The sequence below is a fragment of the Protopterus annectens genome, chromosome 2.part0 (genome assembly GCF_019279795.1).
Source record: "Protopterus annectens isolate FY-2018-M chromosome 2.part0, PAN1.0, whole genome shotgun sequence".
Classification (NCBI taxonomy): domain Eukaryota; kingdom Metazoa; phylum Chordata; order Ceratodontiformes; family Protopteridae; genus Protopterus; species Protopterus annectens.
In genome coordinates this window covers 837387785-837410137 of record NC_056728.1, presented here as the reverse complement: position 1 = coordinate 837410137, position 22353 = coordinate 837387785, and positions in this window count along the sequence as shown.

Sequence of the window (22353 nt, the reverse complement as noted above, 5' to 3'; positions counted from 1 at the left end):
TAAGGTTATGGGTCCTTTTGGGGGTGAAATGGGGGTGAAGTTTGCGCTGAACATGTCTGCCAGGATGTTGGCGATATCGGTCAGTTCAGTGTATTTTGTGCCGTTCTGCACTAACTCCGAGCAGATCTGAGCATTGCCACTTAGATTCTTGACATAGCTAAAGAATGCCTTGTGGTTATCTTTGGAGTCCTTGGCAATTTTTCTTTCAAAGCTCGCCTTGGATGATTTTATGAGGGATCGTAGTTTCTTGCTGATACTGATCAGGGATGTCTTCCCTTCTTAGGAATATTCTCTTTTCTGTATTAGATTCCTCCTTCTATTGTATAGCTTGTTTATCGCAGGAGTCCACCAGACTGTTTTCCTTTTCTTGGAGGAGTGAGTCTTGGTTTTTCTTGGGATGGCATGATCCATGCATTCTTGTAGCTGCCCGTAGAATGCATTAGTAAAGGATTTTGCAGCTTGGACAGTGTTATCCTTCAGCATGAGGGCTTTGAAACTTTCCACCTCGGTCTTAAGTAATGTGAAGTTTGCTTTTGAAAAGTTTTTCTTGATGGCTTTCTTGTCCGGGGGAGGGGGCAGAATATGGATATCCAAAGTGATTTGTTTATGGTCAGATCTAACCAGCGAGGGGTGACCTCTGGTGTGGAATACTGGTCGCCCATATTGGTGATGGCCAGGTCCAATATGTTGTCACCTCTGGTGGGGGTGTTGACCAACTGAACCAGGGCATTTGAGTTTATAAATTCTAGGAAAAGTTGGGCAAGGGAGTTAGTACTTGAGTAGTTCTCCCAGTTAATGTTTGGGTAATTGAAATCACCCAATATTAGGATGTTTGGTAGGACCTTTATGTTTCCCAGTGTTTTCAGAAATGCGGAATGGGGGTTCTGGGACATGGTGGGTGATCTATAGCAAGCTACAATTTGAATTGCAGTTTTGCCCATTGTTAGTTGCACATGGATGATCTCTGATGCATCATGCCGTGCCACTAACCTGGAGGTGTGGGTATCCTTGATGAATATGGATACGCCCCCACCTTTTGTATTTCGGTTTGGGTTCTGTGGCCAAAATGTATGGTATGAATTGTAACCTGGTAGTGCTGGTGTGCTCTCTGGAGCCTTAAACCGGGTTTCTGTTACTGCACATATATCGATTTTTTCCATAGTGAGGACTGCCTCGAGTGTGTGCATTTTGAGGTTTAGACTTCTGCCATTGAGTAGCATTACCCTCAGTTTTTTGTTACTTGTGCTATTTATAGCGGTGGGTTTGTCTTTTGAGCCTTGCCTAAAAAAGGCACTATGGGGGTGGCAAGAGCCTTGGCAAGTATTCGAAAGCCTACGGGTGACAGGTGCAAGCCATCTCTAGCGAAGCAGCGTGGCTTGTCGAGCATGTCATCCCAGGCAGACAGACACTGGATCCCCTTTGAATGACACCAGAAACTTAGCCAATTGTTGAAATCGAGAATTTTTTCTTTATATCATGGTATCATTCTTGGTGAGGGCAGGATGCTGCTCATGGTCACGGTCATACCGGCCTGGGCTACATGATCAGAGAGTTCTTCCATGTCTCTTTTCATGTAGTCCAGGGAGGTACAGCTCAGGTCATTCACACCAACATGGACAATGACAGTCATATTTGTACTTGTTCTGGAGTGACCTGAGTGCTTGTGTTATGTGGTGCATCCTGGCACTTGACAGGCAGCTAACAGTAACCTTCTCCTTATTCAGCCTAGTGAGTGGGACATCAGTGTGCCTGACTACACAGTCACCTATTACCAGTATGTTGGGTATGTTATTTTGCTTAAGGGCTGTGAATGCATGGCACACTGGTTTTGGTTTGTGTTTGGGGGGGTGGAGGTTGCTTGGATGTTTGCTTTGGACGTCTCTGTTGGTTTTACAGATATATATATACATATATATATATATATATATATATATATATATATATATATATATGTGTGTGTGTGTATATATACATGCACACACACACCCACACACACACACACACACACACACACACACACACACACACACACACACACACACACACACACACACACACACACACACACACACACACACACACACACACACATATATATATATATATATATATATATATATATAGATATATAGATATATATATATATATATATATATATATATATATATATATATATATATAAAAAACATATGCCCATAACATGTAGTGGAGTCATACCTCAGCACCATAACTCTCAACCTCTTAGTGCAAGGGAACATAAAGTAAGTATTGCAGTTATAAATGTAGAATGTTGCTACAGTAACAGGGGTTGTGTCTACATACATGTTGTGAAGGAAGGCTCCTCTGAAACTGAAATGTATGCCATCAGTTACTGACAGACATCATAAAATTATCATAGTGAAGTACCACACAAATCACAGTAATGATCCTGTGGAGTACAGCAGAAATGTGAGCAATAAACGTGGACAGTCTGAAACAATCTGGTCAGTTAAGAGGTGCACACATAATTCCTTAGTGCAAGAAATGTGGACCAAGCCTGACAAAAGGGATGTTTACAGCCATGAAAATGGGGATATATCACAAATACTGGAGTAGATAAGCTCACACAGTTGATGCATTCACACCCTCCTGTCTGTCCTAACATATATTACCTGGAGGAACAGAGGTCTCAAGCCTACATACTTCCCACTAGTTAGTGACATACATCTTCACAACATCCCACTTCTTTGTCAGAAATACACATCTATGGTGGCCAGGCAACAGTACATCTGACAAATATCTGGACATAACATCACACTAGGGTAAATACACTGAGCTGCTAGGCATGTCAACAAGCACTGTTTAAACTACAGGCAGACTGCCACAACACTAACCCAATTTTCCTATGGGGGAATGCACATGTAATTGCAAATATAGCAGGCACTACAGGCATGTAACAGCACGGAGTAACAGACACCAGTGTGAAAGTGCATACCCACAACCAATCTCAATACAGTCACAGTTACATTATGGTAAGCTTAATTAATAGTACAGTATATGGACTGTGTGAACAAAACCCATCATCATATTTGCCACTCACACACTAACCCTACATATACTGGCGCAATTCACAGTGTAGTCTGATGCCTGACTGTGGTATGTGACATGTCTCAGTCTGGCCCTGCAAACATATAAGCTGATAGGGTACCAGAAACTGGAGCAACATGCAACATCAGATAGAACAGGACCAAGAATACTGACATCTACCCCAGCTGGTACACAGACCAAATAACATATTCACAATACACTGCTATACAATACTGACACTCTTGTCAACAATCACCATAAAGTACACAGACCTCACTACTATACACACTACAACAAAATGTCCAGGTTTTGTCCTCAAATATAAGGCCTCCTATACATGTCTGGCAGTCTGATATATCACTGGCTTGATATCAGGAATGATGTCAGTAAATAATGATATACTGTACACATCCACCTCTTACTGCATGACATGTGGGCAAAGGGTGACAGACTTGGGGACAGAGGCACAAACACAGGGCCAGTATTAACATATTGCTGTTATAAACTGAGCAAATCGCTGGTGTAACAGGGTTTGTTGTGGCATATCTCTTCTGAGGGATATGAAGTCAATAACACACATGGATGTTACCATTTACTGACTGCACTCATCAGAGTATGCTACTGCATTTATAAAGAAAGAAAATGTGTGAGTAACACACCACATCTAACACTCCAAACTCTGGCCAGTCTGCAGATAGCCCTACAGGTGAGAGTTTTCCCAACCACATAACACTGTCATGCCAGACTTTAAATCATGCAGAACAGCCATATTGACACAAATCCTGTTAAACCAACATTACTTTAAATGTAGAACAGCAATACTTACATTCTGTCCCCATGTCTGGAACATCCCCCTCCAGTTTGTTGGCCTGTCTCCACAGTGTTTGTTGTAAGAGGTATTTCCAACTACCCTCTGTGATGCTGTTTGTCAGACACCCACATGAAGTCCTGCTCACAGTGAAGGAAAAGGGCCAACACCCACATGAAGTGCTTAGTTATAGGAGTGTGTTTCCATGCAACTGGCTATAGGAATCATACCACAGTTGTTCCACATGCAATTAGCAAATGGGGACTCCAGTTCGTGCACATGCCATCAGCTAATCATGAGTATTGCCTACAAAAGTCAAGCTGCTGCCTATGCAAAACAGATGTATGTTTCCACATCTACCAGAGATGGAGAGAGAGAGAGAAAGAAAGAAAGAAAGAAAGAAAGAAAGAAAGAAAGAAAGAAAGAAAGAGCTAAGCGTGTTTGTGTATGATCCATGGGTGGAGAGTGGTCTCTGTGTATTGTAATGGTTGACTATATTGTTCACTAATCCATACTGTCACAAGTCATTGCACATGGCAGCAGATATTTATGGCTGTGGATTGTCTACAACAACCTCTACAGTGTTTGACAACTGTTGGCATTGTAATGTGGACATTGGGACATATAGGTCCTTAATATAATAATGTAGCAAAACCCTAACAGAAATGGATCTTGTTATTACACAATCATTGCAGCACCCACATACTTGCCAGTATTGGGTTTCAAGCCCCTACCTAGTTATGTATTGCTAGCACAGTGTTACAAATTTATTGCACACACCACAGAGTTTACATGGTGGGGAGTTGTCCAAAGGTATCTTTGAAGGTGAATGACATCAGCAGCAGTGCTAAAGGAGAGTTAAGGAAAGTGTAGTAAGTGTGAATGTTCACAAAATCAGGTGTCAACAAAGACACACACATTATTATAGTTGCCAGGACATGGATTAGAACTCCTATCTAACTAGCTTGTTACACTACAGTATTAAACAGTTATCATGAGCACCAAATAGATTACATGATGGAGCTTTGGCTGATGGTTTATTTCAAGCTAACTGACATCAGCAGGAGTGCTAACATGGACAATGAGAAGTACAGTGTGGTGTGTGTGTGAATGGGCCATAAATCATTCCTCTGGAAACACACACACATACACACACACACACACACACACACACACACACACACACACACACACACACACACTCACACACAACTGTACATTTGACAGGACTTAGTATACAAATGCTACATGAATACTGATTTTTACTATCGTGTTACACAATTATCACAAGCACCACAGACACTATAGGGCTGAGGGCTACCAAAAGGAATGTCTACAGTGATTGACATCAGCACATCATGTGATATCGGCCAATTGGATGTGTAGTGGGTGGGACAGGCCTCATAATAGAATTCCCTCTGTCACTGTCTGTCTCTCTTCCCCACATCTGTGTGTGTGTATGTTTGACATATCATAGTGCATTGGCCTTGGATATGTGTGAGCATTCCTATCCAATGTGTGTGTGAAGCATAAATGGTGTACAATTTGGTGTGTGTGCACAGACATCTGTGAATGACAGCTATGTATAGTCCACTGTGTTGTCAGACATGGGCTGCATTTCTGTAAGTGTAGGATCCTGTCCAGTATGACCTTCTGTATTGAGTGTGTAAATCCATTCCAGGTAGGGTTGTACTCCAGTCCAGGGTTTGGTGTTCTACAGCCACAGCTAGCAACCTGTTTCTGCAGGATATCTGTAGATAGGTTGACAATATGGAGTCACGATGGGCGACAGATAGGGAGATACTGTAACTATTCCTGTCTGCGCTGCTTGTGTTACATGGCTGGTGTTAGCAGAGATATTCAGACATATGTACTGTTTTACACTGTGATGTATTATGTCATCAACTACTGATAGATTTAATTATTTGCTCACAGTTATTTCCTGGGAAATACAAAATGAATGAAACTAAGCCCAGTATTGTCATCTGCAGCCTACACTTTCTTACACACTCCTGCCATTCTGGACGGGTAGCTACAGACACTTGCTGATGGGTCTGTATAAATGGTCCAGCACTTTGGTACTTTGGTAGCTTAGGATCCCCTTCTTGTATATATATCAACTTAACAGAATGGCCATATCCTGCTGTGGCCATACCTCTCAGCTGTACAGATTCACTCAGATTACCCAGAGGCAAGTCTCATATATCTGGTCAGTTCCCCTTCACATTGTGGTTTACGAGCAGGTTTGTTGCCACCCAACCACGAGCAGGTTTGTAGCCACCCATTACTGGGTTTGCAGGCAGGGGTAGTATGGGCACACATCAGAGTTTCAGACTCCACACACTCCATGACGTCCATGCTTCTACATCCCCCCCACTCTGTTATTCTATCCTATTCCTTATATAATGCGAGCGATATCTGAGAAGTATCCCTATGGTTGGCCTTTCATCCCAGCAGTATTTATGGATTGGTCCATAGTTCATGCAGTGACTTGGGGAGCATACTACTGGGATTTGTCAACATGTCCTTGCATTTGTGTTCTGTTGACTGTGTTAGGTTGTTAGTTGGGACCCCATGAGATACCATACATTGGCACAGGTCTTTGACAGAAGACTGTAGGCCATTGGTAGTGATACAGGCCTCTGTAGCAGGCCAGTGCATTCTATCACTCCTACATTCCCATGCTGCAAGCCAGTGGATTCCCCTGGGGTGACAGGTAAGTGTGCGAGGTGTTAATGGCAATAGTTCCTGTCCATACTGATCCATTGGTTTGGATGCAGGCAGGATGCTGCTTACAGCTAGGGACACACCTCCATAGGACACCTCTTCAGCATTCTGCATTCAGTGGGTATTCCCATACAGATGTGGGGTCATACTATACTCATTACGAGCAGCAGGGATATGAGCTGTGATAAACCTGTGGCTGATGGTGGGGTGAGCCGAGTGCATGTGTGATATGGAAGCTACTTGCAGCTGACTCACAGATATACCAGGGACATTCCCCTTATGCTGCCTTGTGTGTGGACATAGGCAGTCTCTCATTACTTCATAACTGTGCCTTTTGTGGTCTGCCAGTGATTGGCCAAACTACATCAGCATTCCTTACTACACGGACAACTAATGTGCTGCTAACCTGTATGTACAATTCCAAAGTTGTGTGCAGCTGACAGTTACATTTTATGCACTCTGTCTAGGGTACTTCCACCTGTGTACTGTGTGTATATCTGGGCCCACATTCATGGCATGTCCATCTTTCAGACGATGACATATATTGACATCTGGACAGTGAGTATGGACAACTGCTGGCATGGGTATTGCTGAGAAGCATTGTGGTTGGCATTGCAGGTGTCAGAACATGGCCCTGTCAACCACAGTACTGCCCATAGGTCACTGAGACACAACCCTCCATGCCTACATGATGACCACTTCCAGGCAATATTGAACACACAACAACATAACACACAGACCCCTGCATATTGTACACATGCAACAATCTATCCTGTAGATTGGGCCAGCTTGGGTAATCTGTGCTCCACTGATATTACTCCTCACACTTACATATTACTGCATTTCTACATAGTATTGTGGGGGGGGCACACCTGATGACATTAAACATTTTCTATGACTGTGCTGGTATTTCAGATACTCTGTTGGCTTCCATTTCATATTGTATTCTGACCTATCATACAGACTGGAGGCATATCAGTAGAGTACAGATCTTAGGCTTTATTGACCTACATTTCAGTTTCAGACTTCTTACCCTTCAGAACTAACATACAACTGCCAGACCTGTTGTAGTCTGTCTGTGTAGGTCTGGAGGGGGGCTGTTCACCATTGCCATCAATTGGAAGCCTTAGCCCAGCCTTTCTTTATGGTCATCTACACCTGTCCTGCTGGCTGAGGCTGGTGGTGGTGGGTATGTGAGCCTCACTGGCATGCATGAGTGTGTCCTATGGACATACATTTGGGCTGCCACATGTACTGCAGTGGGATTTGTCACCTTGTCTAGTACTGCCTAGTATGTTGACACCAGTATTTGTTATGGATTTTTTGATGCCCATATAGGTGTCCACTATCTGCTGCCATCCCATTCAGCCACCCGATTCCCTTGCATGCTCATGTCCATACCAGATACAACTATCAGAACATACTACTCCATTCAGTAATTGATAGGAAGAGTGACTTACCTTGTGGCTGTGCCAGTATTGAGGACATGCTGGAGGGCTGACTATGTCAGATGCACATAGTAAACTCCCTATACATGGTAAAGCACAGGTAGTGTCATGTTTGGAATCCCTTTTACTGTATGTGCGAGTCAGAGAAAGGAGTCATTCCCTGGGTCCCTACCATGTCAGTGTATGTGCTATAAGCTGCCTCTTTGCCATGGCCTGGGCATACTGGGAAGACCTCCTTCTGCCTACATTGGAAGGCTCAGGTAGTTCCTCCTCTGAGTCACTCTGTGCCTGTGATGGCCTTGGCAATGGTGGATGGCTGTGTAGCCTTGCCCCATGCTGTTCCTACTGCAGATGTTTCCACAGGATCATATTGTGTAGCATGGCACATACTATGAACATTTGTGTACATGTAGCTGGAGAGTACTGCAAGGCTCCATTGGATATGTCCAGGCAGTGGAACCGTGACTTGAGCATTCCAAACACATGCTCTATTATGATTCTGGTTTGTGCGTATGGAGTTCTTTTTCTGGTGTGTGTGCATTTCTGAGGGGTGTCATCAGCCACAGCTCCAGTGAATAGCCAGCATCCTCCACTAGGTGGCCATATGGGATGTCCCCACTGGCAAATGACTGGTACAGTTGTATCATATGCCAGATATGGGAGTTGTGATAACTTCCACGGCCGCCAGCACACACATTCAAGATAATGCCCTGGGCATCACACATGACCTGGCAGTTGATAGAGGGGAAGCCCTTGCAGTTTATGTAGACCCTACCCCGCTCACCGGGTGGTGCTTTGATGTGTATGTACGTGCAGTCTATAGCACCCACTACCTCAGGGTATTCTGCTATTTGGAGGAAGAGATGTATATTGCTGGTCAATGCCTCATGGCTGCTGAGAAAATATATGTGCTCACCGGCATGTGCTGACATAGCATCCAGGAACTGGTGGAGTACCCTGGATGCTGATGCCTGTGAGATCCCCATGATACCCCCAGTTGCCCTTTAGAAGGTACATGTGGCTAGTATTCTTAAGCCTACACATACCTTGGTATCCACTGGGATGGGTTCCCCTCTGTTGGTTTTGTGTGTGTGAGGCGGGGCCGGCACAGCTCAACAATTTGTTGTAGAATGTTCCTGTCCACCCTATAGCACTCCACTATCTCCAGCTCATTTAGCCCCTGCTACGTTACCCAGGGTCTGTACACTCTTTTCTTCCTCCTCACTGTGGGTTGGTCATCAGCATTCACATTCTCACCACCCTCAGCCTCTTGCACATATTGATGTATGAGAGCAACAGCAGCCACTAACATTTTGTTAGTTCTGTCAGGTAAAATTTCCCCATCTGTGTACAGTGGTGGTGTAGAGTTTGTGGGAAAAAAACAGACTGAAAGGTGTTTGCATAGTTTACTCTAGTCTGCTGGGCTGCTGCCTGTGTAATTGGCTGATTCTGATACATTTCACCTGCCAGCTATGCTAGTTCTCCTTGATTGCCTTCTTACTGCTGTTTTCCCTTTCTATTGCCTTCCTGTTTAATCCATGAGGTGCGCCGTGCATACCCAGTGCTCAGATGTGAACAGAGCTGCTATTTCCTGTTTTTTTTGTCTTTGTTTAAAACCCAGTGTGTGGCACCCACACCCGTTTTAACAGGGAAAACAGTGCTCAACAATGTGAGACACACTCCCTTCCTTAGCTTTGCTTAGCTAAGGGCAAACATAGGCCACACAGCTCCAATAAGCTTACAGCATGCATGACACTCCACATTATGAGGTTATCCACCTCTTATACTTATACAATGGTGTTGTTGCACCTACATAGCTGGGTGCAAGCTAACACTGAGAGGAAATCTGTGATTCAGTATCAGTCCCCTCATTTACATAAACCAAAATGCTAATTCATAGTTACCACACTCACACTGAGCCTTCCCCCTTAGCAACCACTATTCCATGGTATTGTCTTATGCATGCCATTGACTATTATGGCAAAATGCTGATTTGGATATAAAATCTTATTTCCCCCCTTTTTTCTTATTTTCATGGTGTGCACCACTGCCCTATGCTTAAACAGCTGAAATCAACCAAAAAATATATATATTTATAGTATTGCAACTATTTTTCATGCCAATGGCCATATATTTGGCCATTGGCATGCTTACTACATTGAATACATGCTTTCTTTCGAGATGTCATGCCTCCGTTTTGTAATTTGCAGAAATGCATTCAGTTAGTAAATGAATACATTTCTGCATGTCACACTATTCCTGCACAGATAATAACAGCACTGGTAAAACCAATAAACGAACTACAAAATATACGAACTGGCTGAAAATAAATCCTTTTTACTTCCAATAAAGAAACAGAGAATCCAGAATTTAAAATAACACACAAACAAATTAAGTAATCAAGTAAGGTAAGCCCTTTCGTTTGGCAGTTGCCAAACTTTTTCAAACAAGTAGTCATCATTTCCTGTTGAATAAATAACAATGTTCCAATGATGTAATACATTGTATTTCCCTTAAACCTTAAATAAACAAGGTATCTTATAAAAGAATATTATCAGTAAAAGCTATCGGAACATTGTGACAATCATCAGTTAATTGATATGCCCAACCTGTTGAAACGCTCTTGAAACATAAACATTTGAAACCATTAAATTTATATACACATTCAACAATCAATAATATGTTGTGTTGTCAAAGTCCGGAAGGCAACCCACAACAACCCGAAGTATAAAAGGTTTTACCCAACGTGTGCTTGTACATTAAATCAAGTAGCAAAACAGATGAAATACAATTATATAAATGTTGCTTATATAAGCATTTACTTTCTTGCATAAAAAAGTACATAATTTTACCAGGTCCTTCCTATTTCAATTTAATAATAAAAATCACGAATGGTAAATTCTGAGAAGTCTTATTAGCCTACCCATGGAAAACGGGACTTCATTTTAAATTAATAAAATTAGATGAAGAAGACAAAATTATATGGTTGAAAAACCAACCGTACAAAATAAGGTGTTGTTAGTAATTATTAATGTGTGCAGTATTATATATTAATTTATTAAACCTTGTGTCTTACGTTGTTAATCAATTGATAACCAATATAAAATATTAAATATTGAATATTAATGGTTAAAGGGATGTCTATAAAGTGCAACGTGCATGGTAAACAACAATCAACTTTAATATATACATGAATTACCATTGTAATCAAATGTATTCTACTAAACAGTAAATAATGTGTAATAGTAACAAATATTAATAATAATAACAATAATAAATATATATAATCGACAGTAATTATAACATTATAAATATATGATAAATATACCATAATGTATAAATAATTAAATGCCAATTAAATTCACAATTAATATATATAATGTTTTAAAATAAGTTATATAATGTATGCTTAATGCTTATAGCTAACTAACACAATATTGTTTGTAATTTAAATGCTGTGAAGTATTGTTAAAAATATAAATATGTGATGAACAGATTTAATTTAAAAATAAAAATAAAAATAAAATAAAGTACAGTGCGCAGTTAGAATATAGTAATACCTCGAAGTAAAGGTGTAAGCAAAAAACTTTTTTATCTTTCTAAAGTTTTTCATTTTAGGATGCTGGCAATTGAAATGGCATTATTTAATCCTGGCCAACTGTGTGCATTTAATTTAATTTGCCATTGTAGTTCTAATTTTTCTAAAGGAGGTTGCCACGCACCTCCCCTAGCATCCAAGTTTAATACATCTAGAACAATAAATTTAAAAGAATGAGATGTATGTGTATTAATATGTTTCGTAGAGCGTTAGTTTCATTACAATCGCTTATAGCTCTAATATGTTCAACCATACGGTCTTTCAATTTCAGTTATTCCTACATACAACCCCGTACAGGCACAACATATAGCACAATATACATTTTTTTCACTAGTACAACTAGCTTTCTCCTTTATTCTAATGTTCACACCATTAATTGTTATAGTAGTAGTTTCCAACACATAACAGCAATATTTACACCTACCATATTTATGCATTCTCCCATATTTAGTAATTTATGTACTTTCCAAACACTTTTTTAAACTTTTACCTTTTTTGTACACTATTGGTGGGGTGTAGTCAAAATGGTAGTGTAATGACAAATCAGCTGTTAAAAGTTGCCAATTTTTCATAAGAATTTCACGAATAGAAATGCTGTCAGTGTTGAAAGTAGTAATGAAACTTTTAGTAAAACTTTTCACATCACTATTTACTTGTGCATTTATAACATTGTGTGAGAAGTTCACTGAATGCAAGATATTCAACTGTGATTCACTCACTCCCAAAATATTTTCCTAACCAAGTACTGCAGTTCTTAATGTTGGATCTTTAATTATAGTAAGTTCATAATTTAATAGAGGCTTAAAATGTAAATTATCACGTTTTGTTATTACTTCAAACATGACATTATCTATCAGTTTATTAGGGTACCCTCTACGTTTAAACATATTGCTTAAATTTAAACATTCAGATATGAAGTCATCCCCGTTACTAACCATTCTTGCTGCTCTAACAAATTGGCCTTTTAAAACAGCTTTCTTTTGTGTGTAGGGATGACAACTATCGAAATGTAAAAAACTGTTACTATAAGTCTCTTTTCGAAATATTTTTGATGCATATCTCTTATTATTGTGGTCTTTTTCTAATAATACATATAAATAAGCTATTGAATTTTTATTTCTTACAGCTGTAAATTTTAAAAATGAGGTAGTTGTGTTAATATAATTTAAAAATTCATCAATTCTTTTTTCCTCTCCACTCCACAAAATAAATATATCATCTAAAAAATGCAAGTACATTTTGCAATAACTAAAAAATGGTGAATTAAAAATATATCTTTTCTCCCATACACACATTACTATATTAGCACAGAGGCCTCCACAAGGAGACCCCATAGCTACACCTTCTTTTTGTAAATATAAATTGTTGTTAAAAAGTATAAAATTATTCTTTAAAATAATATCAAATAATTGATCAAATAAATTGATGCTATTTTGACTTAGCCCCTTTTCCGTCAAATATAAGTTCACTCAATCCATTCCTCGCTGATGTGGTATAACAGAATACAACTCTTTGACGTCTATAGTTAAAAAAATATCATTTTCACTACAAGTCATAGTCCGTATTGTGGACAAAAAATCCCAAGAATCTTTTAATAGATATTGTTCTGCCTGTGTAAATGATTTTAATTTATTGTTAATAAATTTTGCAATCAGGTTAGTAATAGAACCCTGTGCATCCACAATGGGTCTAAAAGAATGTGTATTCAAGTTATTATGCACTTTTGGGACTCCAAACATAGTTGTAGTCCTTGAGTAACTGACATTCATAAAGTTAAATTTATCTATATCAATGTCTCCTTCAATGAACAAGTCATACAGGATACCCCTTATACATCTGTATGCTCCATTTAATTCATTGATAGAGCTTTTTGTATATGTATTACTATTTAGTATAGTTTACATTTTAGTATTGTAATCTTCAATATTGAATATAGTCATACCCCCTCCCTTATCTGGCTTTATAAGTCTAATACTTTTTGTTTCCATTAACAAAGGTTTCATTCTCTTGTTTAGTTGTATTATATTTTTTATTTCTTATTCCTGAAGAATCAAGTGCATGAAAATCTAATTCAAATATCCTATCAAAAATTTCCAAAGTCGGATGTAATGGGGGGTTGTAAGAACTAGAAATGTAAAACGGCTTCATTACTTGTTCTGTATTTTGAAATAAAAGACTTAAGTTTAATTTCCGTACAAAAATTTTGAGATCTATAATAGAATCCACAATATTCATTTTCTTGTTAGGAATAAATGTTAGCCCTCGTGACAACAAGTCACATATACAATTATCAAAGTCATAATCAGAATAATTGTACACTATGAAGTCATTAGTATTGTTGGTATAAATGACAGGGCAACTTGATGGTAATGATGCAGACATTAATGTCCTCTCCACTGGCTCCTGTGATAGTTGTTACTCCCCTTGGAAAAGGATCCTCATGCATACGATTGATTCTGTGGCCCCCAAGTTCTCGTATGATTTTGTTGTTGGGCTGTTTGTTGAAATTGTTGCAGTCATTCCGACCTCCGGAGTGGAGGAAAAGCAATTGTTTCTAAAAAAATCATCATTCACATCTGTTTCAACATTTCCCATACTTGTATTAGAATTTCTGTTTGTCTCATTCCTTTTATCATAAATAGTCATTTTAAAATCCCACTGTTGGGAAATTGGGGGTGGGGGATAAGCCATACCTTTGGCATAGGCATTCACATCCCTATCCAGTATTTTAAGCTTCCTCTCTTTAATCAATTTCATTTTTTAATCTATAGATTTAAATATACGCTGGTAATCAAAGTCATTGTTAAAAAAGGCTGAATCATTTTTACTGTTGTATCAAGTGCATTTGCTTTCTTTGATAAAAGTTCTATTGTTTTCTTATTGTCACTAATGACCAGATTCATGTAATCCACACCAAATGTATCAACGAGTTTAATTAGATCCATATGTAATGGTGAATTTGGTGTAAGGCCGGTAAGAAACCGACAAACACGTAAACCTTTTCGGACTATGTTATTTTTTATGCATTCTGAAAAGTAATTGTTGTCCATTTGTAACTTCTTTATATTTAATAAAACATAGTCAAGTTCAGTCAATTTATCTTGATAAGTTTTAGGCGTACCTGGATTAGGGTTTGTTGTGGATTCAAAACCACAGTTATAATTAAGCCAAGAAGAAAAATCATCATTCCTTAATGGAACAGTTCCTATAGCTCTAGATGGTCGTTCTGCCATTCCCGGGTCTGTTCCAATTAATTCACTTGTGGAATTTGTAGAAACCCTTGTATTTGGTTCACCACTATTTGACCCATTTATGTCTACAAACAGATTAGAATAAAGTGAAAGGTTGGAGCATTGAGACAAATTACGCTGTTCAAGTCGATCAAGTCTGTCTGTTAACTTTTGAATTAATTGCGTTAAGTTACCAAGCATATTATCCTGTGTGGTTTCAGTCTCCATCTCAGCCGAATCCATGTAACTCAAAGAAACCAAGACAATAAGAGCACTGTTAAAACCGATAAACGAACCACAAAATAACCGAACTGGCTGAAAATAAATCCTTTTTACTTCCAATAAAGAAACAGAGAATCCAGAATTTAAAGTAACACATGAACAAATTAAGTAATCAAGTAAGGTAAACACTTTTGTTTGGCAGTTGCCAAACTTTTTCAAACAAGTAGTCGTCATTTCCTGTTGAATAAATAACAATGTTCCAATGATGTAATACATTGTATTTCCCTTAAACCTTAAAGAAACAAGGTATTTTATAAAATAATATTATCAGTAAAAACTATCAGAACATTGTGACAATCATCAGTTAATTGATATGCACAACCTGTTGAAACGCTCTTGAAACATAAACATTTGAAACCATTAAATTTATGTACATGTTCAACAATCAATAATATGTTGTGTTGTCAAAGTCCGGAAGACAACCCACAACAACCCGAAGCATAAAAGGTTTTATCCAACATGTGCTTGTACATTAAATCAAGTAGCAAAATAGATGAAATGCAATTATATAAATGTCGCTTATATAAGCATTTACTTTCTTGCATAAAAAAGTACATAATTTTACCAGGTCCTTCCTATTTCAATTTAATAATAAAAACCACGAATGGTAAATTCTGAGAGGTCTTATTAGCCTACCCATGGAAAACGGAACTTCATTTTAAATTAATAAAATTAGATGAAGAAGACAAAATTATATGGTTGAAAAACCAACCGTACAAAATAAGGTGTTGTTAGTAATTATTAATGTGTGCAGTATTATATATTAATTTATTAAACCTTGTGTCTTACGTTGTTAATCAATTGATAACCAATATAAAATATTAAATATTGAATATTAATGGTTAAAGGGATGTCTATAAAGTGCAACGTGCATGGTAAACAACAATCAACTTTAATATATACATGAATTACCATTGTAATCAAATGTATTCTACTAAAACAGTAAATAATGTGTAATAGTAACAAATAATAATAATAATAAATATATATAATTGACAGTAATTATAACATTATAAATATATGATAAATATACCATAATGTATAAATAATGAAATGCCAATTAAATTCACAATTAATATATATGTTTTAAAATAAGTTATATAATGTATGCTTAATGCTTATAGCTAACACAATATTGTTTGTAATTTAAATGCTGTGAAGTATTTTTAAAAATATAAATATGTGATGAACAGATTTAATTTAAAAATAAAAATAAAATAAAGTACAATGCAAAGTTAGAATACAGTAATACCTCGAAGTAAAGGTGTAAGCAAAAAACTTTTTTATCTTTCTAATGTTTTTAATTTTAGCATGCTGGCAATTGAAATGGCAGTATTTAATACTGGCCAGTTGTGTGCATTTAATTTAATTTGCCATTGTAGTTCTAATTTTTCTAAAAGAGGTTGCCACACACCTCCCCTAGCATCCAAGTTTAATACATCTAGAACAATAAATTTAAAAGAATGAGATGTTTGTGTATTAACATGTTTTGCTAGAGCGTTAGTTTTGTTACAATCGTGTATAGCTCTAATATGTTCGCCCATACGGTCATTCAATTTCCTTTCAGTTTTTCCTACATACAACCCCATACAGGCACAACATATAGCACAATATACAATTTTTTCACTAGTGCAACTAGCTTTCTCCTTTATTCTAATGTTCACACCATTAATTGTTATAGTAGTAGTTTCCAACACATAACAGCAATATTTACACCTACCATATTTATGCATTCTCCCATATTTAGTAATTTGTGTATGTTCCAAACACTTTTTTAAATGTTTACCTTTTTTTGTACACTATTGGTGGGGTGTAGTCAAAATGGTAGTGTAATGACAAATCAGCTGTTAAAAGTTGCCAATTTTTCATAAGAATTTCACGAATAGAAATGCTGTCAGTGTTGAAAGTAGTAATGAAACTTTTAGTAAAACTTTTCACATCACTATTTACTTGTGCATTTATAACATTGTGTGAGAAGTTCTCTGAATGTGAGATATTCAACTGTGATTCACTCACTCCCAAAATATTTGCCTCACCAAGTACTGCAGTTCTTAATGTTGGATCTTTAATTATAGTAAGTTCATAATTTAATAGAGGCTTAAAATGTAAATTATCATGTTTTGTTATTACTTCAAACATGACATTATCTATCAATTTATTAGGGTACCCTCTACATTTAAATATCTCACTTACATTTAAACATTCAGATATGAAATCATCCCTGTTACTAACCATTCTTGCTGCTCTAACAAATTGGCCTTTTAAAACAGCTTTCTTTTGTGTATAGGGATGACAACTATCGAAATGTAAAAAACTGTTACTATAAGTCTCTTTTCGAAATATTTTTGATGTATATCTCTTATTATTGTGGTCGTTTTTTAATAATGCATCTAAATAAGCTATTGAATTTTTGTTTCTTACAGCTGTAAATTTTAAAAATGAGGTAGTTGTGTTAATATAATTTAAAAATTCATCAATTCTTTTTTCCTCTCCACTCCACAAAATAAATATATCATCTAAAAAACGCAAGTAAATTTTGCAATAACTAAAAAATGGTGAATTAAAAATATATCTTTTCTCCCATACACACATTACTATATTAGCATAGAGGCCTCCACAAGGAGACCCCATAGCTACACCTTCTTTTTGTAAATATAAATTGTTGTTAAAAAGTATAAAATTATTCTTTAAAATAATATCAAATAATTGATCAAATAAATTGATGCTATTTTGAGTTAGTCCCTTTTTTTAAAAAAATTTAAGTGAGATGTTTAAACGTAGAGAGTACCCTAATAAATTAATAGATAATGTCATGTTTGAAGTAATAACAAAATGTGATAATTTACATTTTAAACCTCTATTCAATTATGAACTTACTATAATTAAAGATCCAACATTAAGAACTGCAGTACTTGGTGAGGTAAATATTTTGGGAGTGAGTGAATCACAGCTGAATATCTCGCGTTCAGAGAACTTCTCACACAATGTTATAAATGCACAAGTAAATAGTGATGTGAAAAGTTTTACTAAAAGTTTCATTACTACTTTTAACACTGACAGCCTTTCTATTCATGAAATTCTTATGAAAAATTGGCAACTTTTAACAGCTGATTTGTCATTACACTACCATTTTGACTACACCCCACCAATAGTGTACAAAAAAGGTAAAAATTTAAAAAAGTGTTTGGAAAGTACACAAATTACTAAATATGGGAGAATGCATAAATGTGGTAGGTGTAAATATTGCTGTTATGTGTTAGAAACTACTACTAATATAACAATTAATGGTGTGAACATTAGAATAAAGGAGAAAGCTAGTTGCACTAGTGAAAAAATTGTATAGTGTGCCTGCATGGGGTTTTATGTAGGAAAAACTGAAAGGAAATTGAAAGACAGTATGAGCGAACATATTAGAGCTATACGTGATTGTAACAAAACTAACGCTCTAGTGAAACATATTAATACACATACATCTCATTCCTTTAAATTTATTGTTCTAGATGTATTAAACTTGGATGCTAGGTGCGTGGCAACCTCTTTTAGAAAAATTAGAACTACAATGGCAAATTAAATTAAATGCCCACAGTTGGCCAGGATTAAATAATGCCATTTCAATTGCCAGCATCCTAAAATTAAAAACTTTAGAAAGATAAAAAAGTTTTTTGCTTACACCTTTACTTTGAGGTATTACTGTATTCTAACTTTGAATTGTACTTTATTTTATTTTTATTTTTATTTTTAAATTAAATCTGTTCATCACATATTTATATTTTAGCAATACTTCAAAGCATTTAAATTACAAACAATATTGTGTTTGCTATAAGCATTAAGCATACATTATATAACTTATTTTAAAACATATATATTAATTGCGAATTTAATTGGCATTTAATTATTTATACATTATGGTATATTTAACATATATTTATAATGTTATAATTACTGTCGATTATATATATTTATTATTATTATTATTATTATTAATATTATTTGTTACTATTACACATTATTTACTGTTTTAGTAGAATACATTTGATTACAATGGTAATTAATGTATATATTAAAGTTGATTGTTTTTTACCATGCACGTTGCACTTTATAGACATCCCTTTAACCATTAATATTCAATATTTAATATTTTATATTGGTTATCAATTGATTAACGATGTAAGACACAAGGTTTAATAAATTAATATATAATACTGCACACATTAATAATTACTAACAACACCTTATTTTGTATGGTTGGTTTTTTAACCATATAATTTTGTCTCCTTCATCTAATTTTATTAATTTAAAATGAAGTTCCGTTTTCCATGGGTAGGCTAATAAGACCTCTCAGAATTTACCATTCGTGGTTTTTATTATTAAATTGAAATAGGAAGGACCTGGTAAAATTATGTACTTTTTTATGCAAGAAAGTAAATGCTTATATAAGCGACATTTATATAATTGCATTTCATCTATTTTGCTACTTGATTTAATGTACAAGCACATGTTGGGTAAAACCTTTTATGCTTCGGGTTGTTGTGGGTTGCCTTCCGGACTTTGACAACACAACATATTACTGATTGTTGAACATGTACATAAATTTAATGGTTTCAAATGTTTATGTTTCAAGAGCGTTTCAACAGGTTGGGCATATCAATTAACTGATGATTGTCACAATGTTCCGATAGTTTTTACTGATAATATTCTTTTATAAGATACCTTGTTTCTTTAAGGTTTAAGAGAAATACAATGTATTACATCATTTGAACATTGTTATTTATTCAACAGGAAATGACGACTACGTGTTTGAAAATGTTTGGCAACTGCCAAACGAAAGCGCTTACCTTACTTGATTATTTAATTTGTTCGTGTGTTATTTTAAATTCTGGATTCTCCGTTTCTTTATTGGAAGTAAAAAGGATTTATTTTTAGCCAGTTCATGTATTTTGTGGTTCATTTATCGGTTTTATCAGTGCTCTTATTGTCTTGGTTTCTTTGAGCTACATGGATTCGGCTGAGACAGAGACTGAAACCGCACAGGATAATATGCTTGATAACTTAACACAATTAATTCAAAAGTTAACAGATAGACTTGATCGACTTGAACAGCATAATTTGTCGCAATGTTCCAACCTTTCACTTCATTCTAATCTGTTTGTAGACATAAACGGGTCGAATAGTGGTGAACCAAATACAAGGGTTTCTACAAATTCCACAACTGAATTAATTGGAACAGACCCGGGAACGGCAGAACGACCATCTAGAGCTGTAGGAACTGTTCCATTAAGGAATGATGATTTTTCTTCTTGGCTTAATTATAACTGTGGTTTTGAATCCGCAACAAACCCTAATCCAGGTACACCTAAAACTTATCAAGATAAATTGACTGAACTTGACTATGCTTTATTAAAGATAAAGAAGTTACAAATGGACAGCAATTACTTTTCAGAATGCATAAAAAATAACATAGTCCGAAAAGTTTTACGTGTTTGGCGGTTTCCTACCGGCCTTACAGCAAATTCACCATTACATATGGATCTAATTAAACTCTTTGATAAATTTGGTGTGGATTACATGAATCTGGTCATTAGTGACAATAAGAAAACAATAGAACTTTTATCAAAGAAAGCAAATGCACTTGATACAGCAGTAAAAAATGATTCAGCCTTTTTTAACAATGACTTTGATTACCAGCGTATATTTAAATCTATAGATGAAAAAATGAAATTGATTAAAGAGAGGAAGCTTAAAAAAACTGGACAGGGATGTGAATGCCTATGCCAAAGGTACGGCTTATCCCCCACTCCCAGTTTCCCAACTGTGGGATTTTAAAATGACTATTTATGATAAAAGGAATGAGACAAACAGAAATTCTAATACAAGTATGGGAAACGTTGAAACAGATGTGAATGATGATTTTTTTGGAAACAAATGCTTTTCCTCCACTCCGGAGGTCGGAATGACTGCAACAATGTCAACAAACAGCCCAACAACAAAATCAGATGAGAACTTGGGGGCCACAGAATCAATCGTACGTACAAGGATCCTTTTCCAGGGGGAGGAACAACTATCACAGGGGCCAGTGGAGAGGACATTAATGTCTACAACATTACCATCAAGTTGCCCCATCATTTATACCAACAATACTAATGACTTCATAGTGTACAATTATTCTGATTATGACTTTGATAATTGTATATGTGACTTGTTGTCACGAGGGCTAACATTTATTCCTAACAAGAAAATGAATATTGTGGATTCTATTATAGATCTCAACATTTTCGTACAGAAATTAAACTTAAGTCTTTTATTTCAAAATACAGAACAAGTAATGAAGCCATTTTACATTTCTAGTTCTTACAACCCCACATTACATCCAACTTTGGAAATTTTTGAAAGGATATGTGAATTATATTTTCATGCACTTGATTCTTCAGAAATAAGAAGTAAAAAATATAATACAACTAAACAAGAGAATGAAACCTTAAATATGTTAATGGAAACAAAAAGTATTAGACTTATAAAGCCAGATAAGGGAGGGGGTATGACTATATTCAATATTGAAGATTACAATACTAAAATGGAAACTATACTAAATAGTAATACATATACAAAAATCTCTATCAATGAATTAAATGGAGCATACAGACATATAAGGGGTATCCTGTATGACTTGTTCATTGAAGGAGACATTGATATAGATGAATTTAACTTTATGAATGTCAGTTACCCAAGGACTCCAACTATGTTTGGAGTCCCAAGAGTGCATAAAAACTTGAATACACCTCCTTTTAGACCCATTGTGGATGCACAGGGTTCTATTACTAACCCGATTGCAAAATTTATTGACAATAAATTAAAATCATTTACACAGGCAGAACAATATCTATTAAAAGATTCTTGGGATTTTTTTGTCCACAATACGGACTATGACTTATAGTGAAAATTATATTTTTAAACCATAGACGTCAAAGACTTGTATTCTGTTATACCACATCAGCGGGGAATGGATTGGGTGAACTTATATTTGACGGAAAAGGGATTAACTCAGAATAGCATCAATTTATTTGAAAAGTAATGCCAAGGACCAAGGACTAAACTCCACAAAAGTTTATTCACTCAACCAGGAGCAAACAAAAATCCACATTAGCGCCTTTTATTCACCAACATATATCACACGCGTTTTCGTCCTAAACCAAGGAC